We start from the raw sequence: 13,168 nt of genomic DNA on the forward strand, positions 1-13,168 counted from the left end.
AAGGAGCTTTTCGACTCCAGATACTTTTCCTGTACTATCACTGATCAGTACTATTCTCCCTCGAGTCACCTTCCTGTTCATCACATCCGTGTAAAATGCCTTTGGAATTTTTCTTAATCCTACTTGCCAAGGCCTTCTCATGTCTCCTTTCACACTCCAAAAGCCATTCTTATGCATCTTCCTGGCTACCTTGTAACATTCTCAAGCCCTCTTTGATCCTTGTTTCTTAAACCTTTCAGTATGCTTCTTTCTTCCACTTAACTGTCCCACATCTCTAGTTTTTTTATATATATATTTAGAGATATAGTACAGAACAGCCCCTTCTGGCTCAAAGAGCCATGCCACCTTGCACCCCACCTATTTAATCCTAGCCTAATCACTGGGCAATTTACAATGAACAATTAACCTACTAACTGGAATGTCTTTGGACTGTGAAAGGAAACCCAGGCACTCAGAGAAAACTCATGGAGAATGTGCAAATTCCTTAAAGATGGTACTGACATGGTTCCCTCATCATACTATCCTTTCCCTGTCTCAATGTGTCAAACCTATCCAGAACTCCATGCAAGTGCTCCCTAAATAACCTCCTTATTTCCATTGTGCATTTCCCTGAGTACATCAATTCCCCAATTTACACTCTCAAGTTCCAGCCTAATAGCATCATAATTCACCCTCCCCCAGTTAAATACATTCCCACACTGTCTGCTCCTATCCCTGCCCAAGGTAATGGTAAAAGTCAGTGAGAAGTAGTTACAGTCTCTGAAATGCTCACCTTCCAAATCTGGCTAGAATCATTGCCTTGTACCAGATCATTATGATCTTTCCTCTAGTTGGCCTGTCTACATTTTGTGCCAGAAATCCTTCCTGGCACACCTAACTAATTCTGCCCCATCTACACCTTTTGCCAATCAGTATTAGGGAAGTTCAAGTCATCCATGGCAACAGCCTGTTATTTTCACACCTTTCCAAACTCTGCTCCCGATCTGCTCTTCAGTGTCTCTGTTGCCATTGGAGGGAGATCTATAGAATAATCCCAATAATTGCTCCTTTCCTGTTTCTGACTCCACACAGACTGACTCAGTAGACAATCCTTCCACAATTATCTTCCCTTTCTGCAGTTGTGATACTATCCCTGATCTGCAATGCCACTCCCCACTTCTCGTAAATGTTACCTGACTTTTAAAATATATATTATTTCTGGTTTTTGCATGATTTTTAATGTATTTAATATGCATATACTGTAATTGATTCACTTATTTATTCATTTTTTTCCTCCTCCTATATTATGTATTGCATTGAGCGGCTGCTGCTAAGTTGACAAATTTCACGACACATGCCGGTGATAATAAACCTGATTCTGATTCATGTTCTTACCTCCCTCCCTGTCCCATTTGAAACATCTAAACCATGGGTCATCCAGCAGCCACAACTTTGTAGTTCCGTATACTGATCTGTGTTCCAAGTTCATCACCCTTGTTCCTGATTCTTCTCACATTAAAATAGACACATTTCAACCCATCCAACTGACTGCAATGATGCCCTATCCACTGCCTGTCCTTCCTCACAGTCTCTCTACACACTGCATCTGCCTTTACCCCAACTGCCCCATCCTCCAGCCTATTACCGTGGTAGACATCCCCCTGCCAAACTAGTTTAAACCCTCCCTTTCCAAAGTACGGTTTTATCTGCCATCCACAGGTATATTTTCAAGACTCATTTTCAAAGTGAAGTTCTGTTGCTTCTACAGGATCATGCTGTTGGAGTGGATCAACAAAGGCACTAAGTTAAATTCCAGGGAAAACCCAACACATACAGTAAACTATCATGACACTTACTTTCATTAGCTAAGACACAGAACATAAGAGCAAGAAGGTTTTGTACAATTATCTAACCTCAGTCATGAGAATTGTGTCCAGTCTGATCATCACATGAAGGGGAGGATGTAATTGCAGTGGAGAGAGTGCAGAGGACATTCGACAGATGTTGCCTGGGATAGAATGAGGAGGCATGAGGTAGGCTGGATTTGTTTCTATACTGTATATTTATTTGATTCTCTAAAACTCTGGGAAATTATATATCTATATAATAGCCTCCATAGATAAGGACAGCAATCAACATACTCCTGATCAGGGAACTACAGGTTTATTATTCTAGACTTGTACACTTATTTCAGTGGTTGATATATTTTGTTCCATTTAGTCTCTCTCCTTCCATGGCTGACCCTCTTTTTCTACTTCAATCCCTTGCCAGAAGGAAATTTACAAGGGGAACGATACTATACAAAGCTTCTCTAAAGTACAATATGTTATGGACCAGAGAAAATAATGAAAAGTAAAAATGGGAGTATATTTACGCAGATGCCACTTGACAACATTTTCTATTTTTATTTCACATTGCGATCATCTGTAGTTTTTGATTAGTGTTAACCTATGGACACTTTCAATGACTCTTCATCTCATGTTCTTATTGCTTATTTATTTATTATTATTATTTTCTCTCTTTTGCATTTGCACAGTTTGTTTTATTTTGCACATTGGTTGTTTGTCTGCCCTTTTTGGTGCTGTCTTTTATTGATTCTACAATGATTCTTGGATTTTATTGAGTATGCCCACAAGAAAACAAGCCTTAAGGTTGGATATGGTTCCATATGTACTTTAATGATAAATTTATTTAGAACTTTGAACCTTTGAGTTGTGAAAATTGAGGAACTGCACCAACAACAGAGATATAAATAAAATCTGCCAGTGTTATTAGGTTTTAATTAGCACCCAATAATGGGTTTCCCTGCCAATTTTATTGAGACTTTTTATGGAGTCTGATTCTATATCATGGTTGTTGGCCATTTTTATTTCTGGCAATTATTTTCTCTTGTAACATTCATTCAAGCAATGTAGGCTTCACAGTCTGAGCTAGCATTTAATTGCCATCTCTAGTTGTCTTTGATGGAGGTTCACTGCTGCAGTCCGTGAAGTATGAACATGCCCACAATGCTACTTGGGGGAGATTCCCCAGAATTTTGACCCAGTGACACTGAAGGAATGGTGGGCAACTTTTCACTTTTCTGTTGCCCTTGTCATTCTAGCTGGTAGAAGTCATGGGTTTGGAAGATGCTGTCTAAGAAAGATTGGCTTTATTTGTCACATGTACTGTATATTGAAAGCAACGCATACAATGAAATGCAATCACAAACAAGAGAAATCCAAGCAACACACACAAAATGCTGGAGGAACTCAGTAGGCTAGGCAGCATCTATGGAATAGAGTAAAGTTGATGTTTCAGGCCAAGACCCTTTGGCAGGACTGGAAAAAAAAAGATGAGGAGTCAGAGTTAGAAGGAGGGTGGGAGGGGAGGGAGAAACACAAGGTGAAAGGTGAAACAGAGGGGGGAAGGGTCGAAGTAAAGAGTTGGGAAATTGATTGGTGAAAGAGATACCAGGCTGGGGAAGGGGGAATCTAAGAGGAGAGGACAGAAGACCATGGAAGAAAGAAAAGGGGGGGGGGAGCACCTGAGGGAGGCAATGGGCAGGCAAGGAGAAAGGGTGAGAGAGGGAAACAGGAATGGGGAATGCGAAAAGGGAAGGGGGGCCCATTACCGGAAGTTCGAGATATTGATGTTCATGCCATCAGGTTGGAGGCTACCCGAATGGAATATAAGCTGTTGCTCCTCCAACCTGAGAGTGGCCTCATCGCGGATTGACATATCAGAATGGAACGGGAAGTGAAATTAAAATTGGTGGCCACTGGGTGATCAAACTTTTTCTGGCGGACAGAGGGTAGGTGCTTGGCGAAGCGGTCGCCCAATCTATGTCAGGTCTCGCCGATATACAGGAGGCCACACCGGGAGTACCGGATACAGAAGATGACCAGACTTTAAAATGAAGTGTCGTCTCACCTGGAAGGACTGTTTGGGCCCTGAATGGTACTGAGGGAGTAGCAGTAGGGGCAGGTGTAGCACTTGTTCCGCTTGTAAGGGTAAGTGCCAGGAGGGAGATCAGTGGGGAGGGATGAATAGACAAGGGAGTCGATCTGACTATGTGCTGGGGGCAGCCCGCAAGTGTTGTCATGCTTCTGGCGCCAACATCACATGGTCACAACTTACTAACTCTAACCTGTATGTCTTTTGGAATGTGGGAGGAAACCAGAGCATCCAGAGAAAACCCAAGCGGCCATGTGGGGAACGTTACAGACAGCAGCGGGAATTGAACCGATCCTAGTTTGAATGCCGTCTTGATATGAAGGGCAATGCTTGAACAAAGACGATAATGAGGTAAGGAACTGAGCTTACATGAGCAGGGTGTCGCTAAGTAAGTGCCACTTGTTGTACTGTCAATTATCCCTTGCACCATTTTACTGATGATCAAGAGTAGCCTAATGGGACAGTTGGAAAGTAATTGACCAAGTTGTACTTTAACCACTTTTGATTCATCGGCTCAGTGGAGGAGGGAATGGGAGGGATAAACAGCAGGTTTCCTTGCCCAGGTTTAACCTGATGCTATGAGATTTCATGAGAGTCAATACTGAAGACTGTTTAATTTCAGAATTTGAATTCATATTTATTATCATCTGATATGGTGGGATTTGAACCAAGTTCCTAGGATTTTACCCTGGGTTATATATCCAGTCATGATACCACTGCGCCATTGCCTCCCCCAGTTCTAAGTCTCTGTCATGAATTTTAACTCTCACCACTTTTCAGAACTTTACTTGAGGTACATTAGCAGCGTATTATATGTCCCACTCAATTTTACTCCAGTTATTGTTTATTTAAAATGTAGGTAGGTATTAATGAGACAGAAAATGTGCTCAAGAAGATGTGATCACGTAAAACATCACCCTGTCTGAAATCTACGCCTTGGTTTATAACTCGATCAGCGGCATGCAAATATAATTCATATCCCATTTTAAAATCAGGCATTCTACATGACATGTTTATTTCCTATACTATCAATTACAATTAAATAGCAAACATCATACATATCAAATGTTCCTCGAAGCTTTGCAGCTGAGCCAGGCTTCTTTAATGCTGGTGGTTTCTCTGATGAATGTGCTTGAATTATTCAAATATGAGCACGTTATATTTCTGATGTTCCCACAACTAATGATTTCAGTTTAAGGACTCTTTAACTTGTTATTTCGTGCTTGTTATTTGTTGCTATTTACTTATATTTTCATTTGTACAGTTTGCTGTTCATTGATCCTATTTATAGTTACTGTTATAGGTTTGCTAAGTATGCTCACAGAAAGAGAATATCAGGGTTGTACATGGTGACATGAATGTACTCTGATACATGTATCTCTCTCTCTCTCTCTCTCTCTCTCTCACTCATCTCTCATCTCTTGAGTCAAGTATGATGTTCTCCTACAGGATTCCATATTGGTGGGTCCTCAGGTGTCTGTTTTGGGCACATGGCCAAGTGGTTAAAGCGTTCGTATAGTTACCTCAAGGTCGCTAGTTCGAGCCTCAGCTGTGGCTGCGTGTTTTTCCCTTGAGCAAGGCACTTACTCACACATTGCTCTAGTCTGTGCGAGGAGTGGCGCCCCACACAGACTTCCAATCTGCGCCTTGTAAGGCATGAAAATGTCCGACGCAGGCCTCTCATGGTCGACGTTCCCTCCCCCTCAGGTGGCTGTAGAGGCCATTCTGTAATCCACATATTCAGAAATATTAAGGTGGCTTTCTTTAATGGAGACTGCCTGAACATGACTTTATTTAACATGGGAAGGCTGATGCACAGATAACCTCCACATAATCCTTGACAGACTCACAAGCCTCTCCACCACTTCGGGGTGACAATCCTCAGAAGTTGTATATAAGTATTTAGGAGAACACTGCAATAATACATCAACATAATTTTCTTCTTTTTCATCACTCTAAAGTTCGAAGTAAAATTTATTATCATATCAGAGTACATACATTTCACTACATACAATCCTGAGCTTCTTTTCCTGCAGCTAATCTATAGTACAGTAACTGTAAACAGGATAAATGAACAAAAAACTGTGCAAATGCAAATATTCAGTGCTGCTAGAAAGTTTGTGAACCCTGCAGGATTTTCTCTATTTCAGCATAACTATGACCTAAAATGTGATCAGATCTTCATGTAAGCCCTAAACCTAGGAAAAGGGAACCCAATTGAATAAATAGCACAAAAATCATTATACTTGTTCATTTATTTATCGAGTAAAATGATCCAATATTACATATATTTGTTGGAAAAAGTATGTGAACCTTTGCTTTTAGTAACTGGTGTGACCCTGTTGTACAACAATAACTTCAACCAACCGTTTCCAGTAACTGTTGATCAGTCCTGCACATTGGCTTGGATGAATTTTAGGACATTCCTTACAAAACTGCTCACCAACTGCTTCACCACGGGGATGCTGGTCGGCTTCCTAGAAGAACTGCTTGCTTCAGGTCCTTCCATGACATTTGTATAAGATTAAGGTCAGGACTTTGATTCAGCCATTCCAAAACACAAATTTTCTTATTTTTAAACCACCCTATTGTTGATTTACTCTTGTCTTTTGGATCATTGTCTCATTGCATTATCCAACTTCTAATAAACTTCATATGACAGACTGCTACCCTGATATTCTCCTGTAAAATGTTCTGATACAATTTTGAATTCATTATTCCCTCAATGATTGCAAGCTGTCCCGGTCCAGAGGCAACAAACCAGCCCCAAACCATGATGCTTCTTCCTCAATGCCTCACAGTGGTATGAGACTTCGGTGTTGGTGTGAAGTGCCCTTTTTCCTCCAAACATAGCAAGTGCATTTCTGCCAAAAAGTTCAATTTTTGTCTCACCTGTCCCAGAGGCACTGTAGAACATCCAGGTGGGCTTTTACAAACTTGAGATGTGCAGCAATGTTTTTTTTGGAGACCAATGGTTTCGTCTGTGGTGTCCTTCTATGAAGACCATTCTTGTTCAGTGTTTTTCTTATAGTGGACACATGAACAGAAACTTTAGCAAGTTCTAGAGATTTCTGCAGGTCTTTTGCTGTTACCTTTGGGTTCTTTTTTACCTCCTTCAGCATTACTTGTTGTGCTCTACTTGTGATTTTTGCAGGATGCCACTTCCAAGGAAGAGTAGCAACAGTATTAAGTTTCCTCTACTTGTAGACAATTTATCTTACTGTGGACTGATGGATGCTCTTTTATAGGGCAGGGCACGTCTACAACCCACACCTCCAATCTCATCCCATTGATTGGAACACCTGACTCCAAATAGCTTTACCAGAATGCATTACCCCAGAGGTTCACATACTTTTTCCAACAAATACATGTAATACTGGATCATTTTTTTCAATAAATAAATGAATAATTATAATGTTTTGTGTTATTTATTTAATTGGGCTCCATTTAATTTTAGGATTAACTTGAAGATCTAAAGATCTGATCACATTTTAGGTGATATTTATGCAGAAATAGAGAAAATTCTACAGGGTTCACAAATTTTCTAGCTCCACTGTAAATAAATAGCAATAAATAACAAGAGCATGAAATAACAAGACAAAGCGCCCTTAAAGTGAGACCACATCTTAAGCTTGTGGGAACACCAAAAATTGAATGAGTGTGGTTACCTTCCCTTGTTTAGAGCCTGATGGTTGATGGGCAGTAACTGTTCCTGAACCTGGTGGTGTAAGTCCTGAGGCACCTGTACCTTCTACCTGATGGCAACAGTGAAAAAAGACCATGGCCTGGGTGGTGAGGATCTTTGATGATGGATGATGCTTTTCTATGACAACATTTCATGTAGATGTGCTCAATGGTTGGGAGGGTTTTACCCATGATGTTTTTGACCAAATCCATTACCTTTTGTAGGATTTTCAAAAAAGACAATATTTATTTTTACACAAATGGACCCAATCTCTGAATACTGTGCAAAATATCTCAATCCACAGATGAGACAGTCATTCTGACCGTAGAACTGTCCAATTCCTGCAGTCTTTTTGGGTTGCATTGGTATATGCAGCAGAGTCTTTGGAGCCATCTGAAAAGTTTAAATCCAGTTTTAGATCAAACAAGCATGTTGTTAGTAATAAATCTAAAATTCTGATTGAAGAATAAGGCAAGGATGTCAAAATCTTTTTCAAATGCCAAATATATAATTCAAATGAGGAAACAAAAGGATGCCCATAAAAGTGTGAGATTATCTACTTGCATCAAATTGTTCTGATCCAATTCATTAGTATCCTAATGCATTGGAGTGATTGGCACCTTTTTTAAAAGCTTTTAACAGCAACAAACAAATGAGCTAAATGGATACCATACTGAGATTTTTGAAAACAATATTTATCGTGCGTGAAGTACATTATATAACATGTTACAATTCTATCACCACAGCAATTACCAACTCTTCAGATTGTCTCAATAGGATTAAGATATATCCAAAATTGTAGCAGTGCTTTAATAGTGGTTGATTTAAAAGTTTAATCCTTTCACTGATTAATAATGTTCACTCAAATATTATGCTCTTAATTTTATTATTTAAAAAAAAAGACTTGGTATCCATTTTGCTAGGATTCCTGGCACCCACTGGTGGGTATTATCGCCTAACCTGCAACAAGAACACATTTGACTCAACTAAACCAACATTAAAGGGATCAGGCTATTGTACCATGAAAGCTGTTTTGTGGTATCCATACAAAGGAATTGAGAAAGCTTCATATCCCGGCATGCCATGAGGAACAAAGAGACTTTTATTAGCTTTTCAAATAAGCTGTGAGTTGAAGCTTAAGCGTCCTTCCTTCTCTGAACCTCTGTGACTCACTGTCCACAAGACTTCCAAACCCATAGCAAAACAGCAACCACAGTACCAACAAAACAGGATTCATTTCCACAGGACTCTGGGTATGTTAGTACTTAAACTACTACCAGAATGAAATCCATTCAGTAGCCTTTTAAAATGATGACAAAGTATGAATCTTTCTCATCCAATCACAGTGTTTGGCCATAAGCGGGCCGAAACTCCTGAAGACAGGTGGCAGATCAACTGATGATCCCACTGGTGATAGCACAGGACAGTTAACATCTTAGTCCACGTGTATTTTTAACACTGATAATAGTCAAAACATAAACAGGATGATCTTTTCTTTGAAACATAATAGGCAACTTCACGGACAGAAGGAAGAATGGTTATTTCAAAGACTTGCAGCAGGGAAGATGTTACCATTAAAGGAAATGTTTACACCTCTTGAATTATCATTGGTGTAATACCTGTATTATAAAATCTGCAAGATTTGGGGCACATATTTACAACTTGCAACAGGATTGATCACCTGTACAGAGAGAAATATTCCTCCAAGTGATTGCGGTGATAAGTAATGAAGGAAATCACCCAGAGTTAAAGAAAACAATGCATGTGTGTCTATTTAAAAGATGGCTTCCTACACACATGGGATGCAGCCTTTCAAGCGTTTGTAGCTGTGAGTCAGTTAGAGAGAAGCACGTGAGCTGAGGTTACAGTTGTGATTCAGAGTACAGTATTTCGTCCTTCAGTAATTCCTTGTCGTTTTAATATTCATAGTGCTATTTACTCATCCTTGGCTTTTGCAGGAACGTAAATGGAAGCCTTAGGTCTGCTCCCACATTCAATAAGATCATAGTGGAATTTTTAGTTCAGTGCTGCACTGACTCCATATAGCACCCCCCCCCCACCCAATTTTCTTAATATCAGTTGCTTGGTAAGCCATGACTGGTTTTAACTCAACTGAACAGGTTGAGGCCAATCCAGAGTTGGTATAGAACGCAATTAGACAATAGACAATAGGTGCAGGAGTAGGCCATTCGGCCCTTCGAGCCAGCACCGCCATTCATTGTGATCATGGCTGATCATTCACTAACAGTATCCAGTTCCTGCCTTATCCCCATAACCTTTGATTCCACTATCTTTAAGAGCTCTATCCAGCTCTTTTTTGAAAGCATCCAGAGACTTGGCCTCCACTGCCTTCTGGGGCAGAGCATTCCATATATCCACCACTCTCTGGGTGAAAAAGTTTTTCCTCAACTCCATTCTAAATGGCCTACCCCTAGTTCTTAAACTGTGGCCTCTGGTTCTGGACTCACCCATCAGCGGGAACATGCTTCCTGCCTCCAGTGTGTTCAATCTCTTAATAATCTTATATGTTTCAATAATATCCCCTCTCAGCCTTCTAAATTCCAGAGTATACAAGCCCAGTCGCTCCAATCTTTCAACATATGACAGTCCTGCCATTCCGGGAATTAACCTTGTGAACCTACAGTATCCAACATCTATCCCTTCTACTGTCATTTAGGTTCCTTTCACCCTGCATATTTCAGTCATGTGGAACTCCAAATTCCAGGTATTACATGATTTAATCTGATATCCCAAATCATTAGATAGTTTTTTACATTTAAAATTTGGATTCAGAGATACAACATGGGCCATTCCGGCCCAACGAGCTGGCGTTGTCCAATTACACCCATGTGACCAATTAACCTACTAACCAATACATCTTTGGGATGCATTTTTGTGGCGTTTGAAATTTGTAAGTGTGTATATAGGCATTTAATTTTAGGTCACTGAACTGTTCTTGTTGGACTGCATTCAGTCCTTGGGTCTTGGCTCCTGGTAGTGACTACCAAAAGTATTTCCTTTCTTGTCCTGTGTACCTGGGCAGCCTCCTGGCCACATTCGCTCCTGAACCAAGGCCTCCTGTCCAGTATTAGAAAACTGTATGTCTTATTTTCCTTAATAGCCTGCTAAGAGAATCAGAATTATCTCCATGGCTACCCCGAGTTCATATTGCTGTTGCACCTCCCCAATAAGAAGTACAATCTAGCTTTGGCAGCTGATAGGTACCCAAGAGAGGCTTTTCTCCAGATATTTGAAAGGACAGATGTGTAACCTGATGGTGCAGAAAATATTCCATGCACAAAGGTAATTTGGAATTTTCAAAGTTTGGATTACCAGTTTCTATAGGTTCATGAGTGTTCCTATCTCTGCCCGATATCTAGCACAGTACAGGCCATATGGCCCATGACATGAAGCTGAACTATGTAAACCTACTCCACAATCAATTTAACTCTTCCCTCCTACACAGCATATAAATCTCTATTTTTATTATATCTATGTGCCTATCTGAGTCAAGTCAAGTTAAGTCACTTTTATTGTCATTTTGACCATAACTGCTGGTACAGTACACAGTAAAAATGAGACGTCTTTCAGGACCATGGTGCTACATGAACAATACAAAAACTACACTGAACTACGTGAAAAAAACCACAAAACTACACTGGACTACAGACCTGTCCAGGACTGCATAAAATGCACAAAACAGTGCAGGCATTACAACAAATAATATACAAGACAATATGCACAGTAGAGGGCAGTAGGTTGGTGTCAGTCCAGGCTCTGGGTATTGAGGAGTCTGAATACTTGGGGAAGAAACTGTTACATAGTCTGGTCGTGAAAGCCTGAATGCTTCGGTGCTTTTTGCCAGATGGCAGGAGGGAGAAGAGTTTGTATGAGGGGTGCGTGGGGTCCTTCATAATGCTGTTTGCTTTACGGATGCAGCGTGTGGTGTAAATGTCTCTAATGACGGGAAGCGAGACCCCGATGATCTTCTCAGCTGACCTCACTATCCACTGCAGGTCTTGTGATCCGAGATGGTGCAATTTCCGAACCAGGCAGTGATGCAGCTGCTCAGGATGCTCTCAATACAACATCTGTAGAATGTGGTGAGGATGGGGGGGGGGTGGTGGGAGATGGACTTTTCTCAGCCTTCACAGAAAGTAGAGACGCTGCTGGGCCTTCTTAGCTATGGAGCTGGTTTTGAGGGACCAGGTGAGATTCTCCGCCAGGTGAACACCAAGAAATCTGGTGCTCTTAACGATCTCTACGGAGGAGTCGTCCATGTTCAGCGGAGAGTAGTCGTTCCGTGTCCTCCTGAAGTCAACAACCATCTCTTCCGTTTTGTTGACATTCAGAGACAGGTTGCTGGCTTTACACCAGTCTCTTGAATATATTAGCATTTACACTCACCCTGACAGTTGTTCCAGGCACCTACCACTCCGTGTAAAACAAAAATACCTCTGATATTTCCCCTAAATTTTCCTTTGCTTGTCTTTAATGGATGTCCTCTGTTATTGGCCATTGCCACGCTGAGAAAAAGGTGCTGGCTGTCCACTGTAATAATTGTAAACTAAGATGCCTTTCATTCTTCTTTTCTCCAAAGAGAAAAGTCCCAGCTCACTTGATCTTTCCTCATAGTACATACTCTCTAATCCAGACATCATCCTGGTAAATCTTCTCTGCACCCTCTCTGAAGCTTCTACATCCTTCCTGTAATGAGGTGACCGGAGACAGACACAATTCTCTCGGTATGGTTTAACTAGAGTTTTAAAAAGCTGCAATATTACCTCATGGCTCTTGAACAAAATCCCTGACTAATGAAGGCCAGCACACTATATAACACCTTAACCACCCTATCAACTAGCACTTGGAGCGATCTATGGACCTGATGCAAGATTTGTCTGTTTCTCCACACTGTACTCCACCTTCAAGTTCAATCACTGTTCTCTACACTGGACCTTTCTGGACTGAACTCCCGCTGTTACTGCTCCATCCAGCTCTGCATTCTATCTATATCACAATGTAACCTACGACGACTTTCAACACTATCCACAACACCATCAACCTTCATTTCTTAAATTGGCGATTGAATGACCCAGGGAACATCTTACTCCCTTTCACAGATTAGTAATTGTTTTTACACTTCCTCTGAAATACATGTTATTTTGGTGGGCTAGGCTCAGGGTCCCTTCCTTGATGACATCATAAATGAAGCTATGGTACCAATGTGTGTCCGGTATCCAAATGCAATGACCAGTGATCAGAATCAGATTTGATATCTCAATGGCATATGTCATGAAATTTGTTTTTTGTAGCAGCAGTACATTGCAATACTTAATAATAAAAATATGTGTGTACGTGTATATATAAAATTTTATATCTATATGAAATAAGTGGTGCAAAAAGAGAGGAAAAATAATGAGTTAGTCTTCATGGGTTCATTGTCCATTCAATAATTTAAAAGTATATTAGATTTAAGTCCTTATATTTCAGAGTACAGCACAATTTTTATTTAAACTGGTATAAGACCTAATTAATCTCGAATGGGAGAGAAGTGTTAGGTTTCATATC

This window comes from Mobula birostris, chromosome 11, assembly GCF_030028105.1.
Source record: "Mobula birostris isolate sMobBir1 chromosome 11, sMobBir1.hap1, whole genome shotgun sequence".
Taxonomy (NCBI): Eukaryota; Metazoa; Chordata; class Chondrichthyes; order Myliobatiformes; family Myliobatidae; genus Mobula; species Mobula birostris.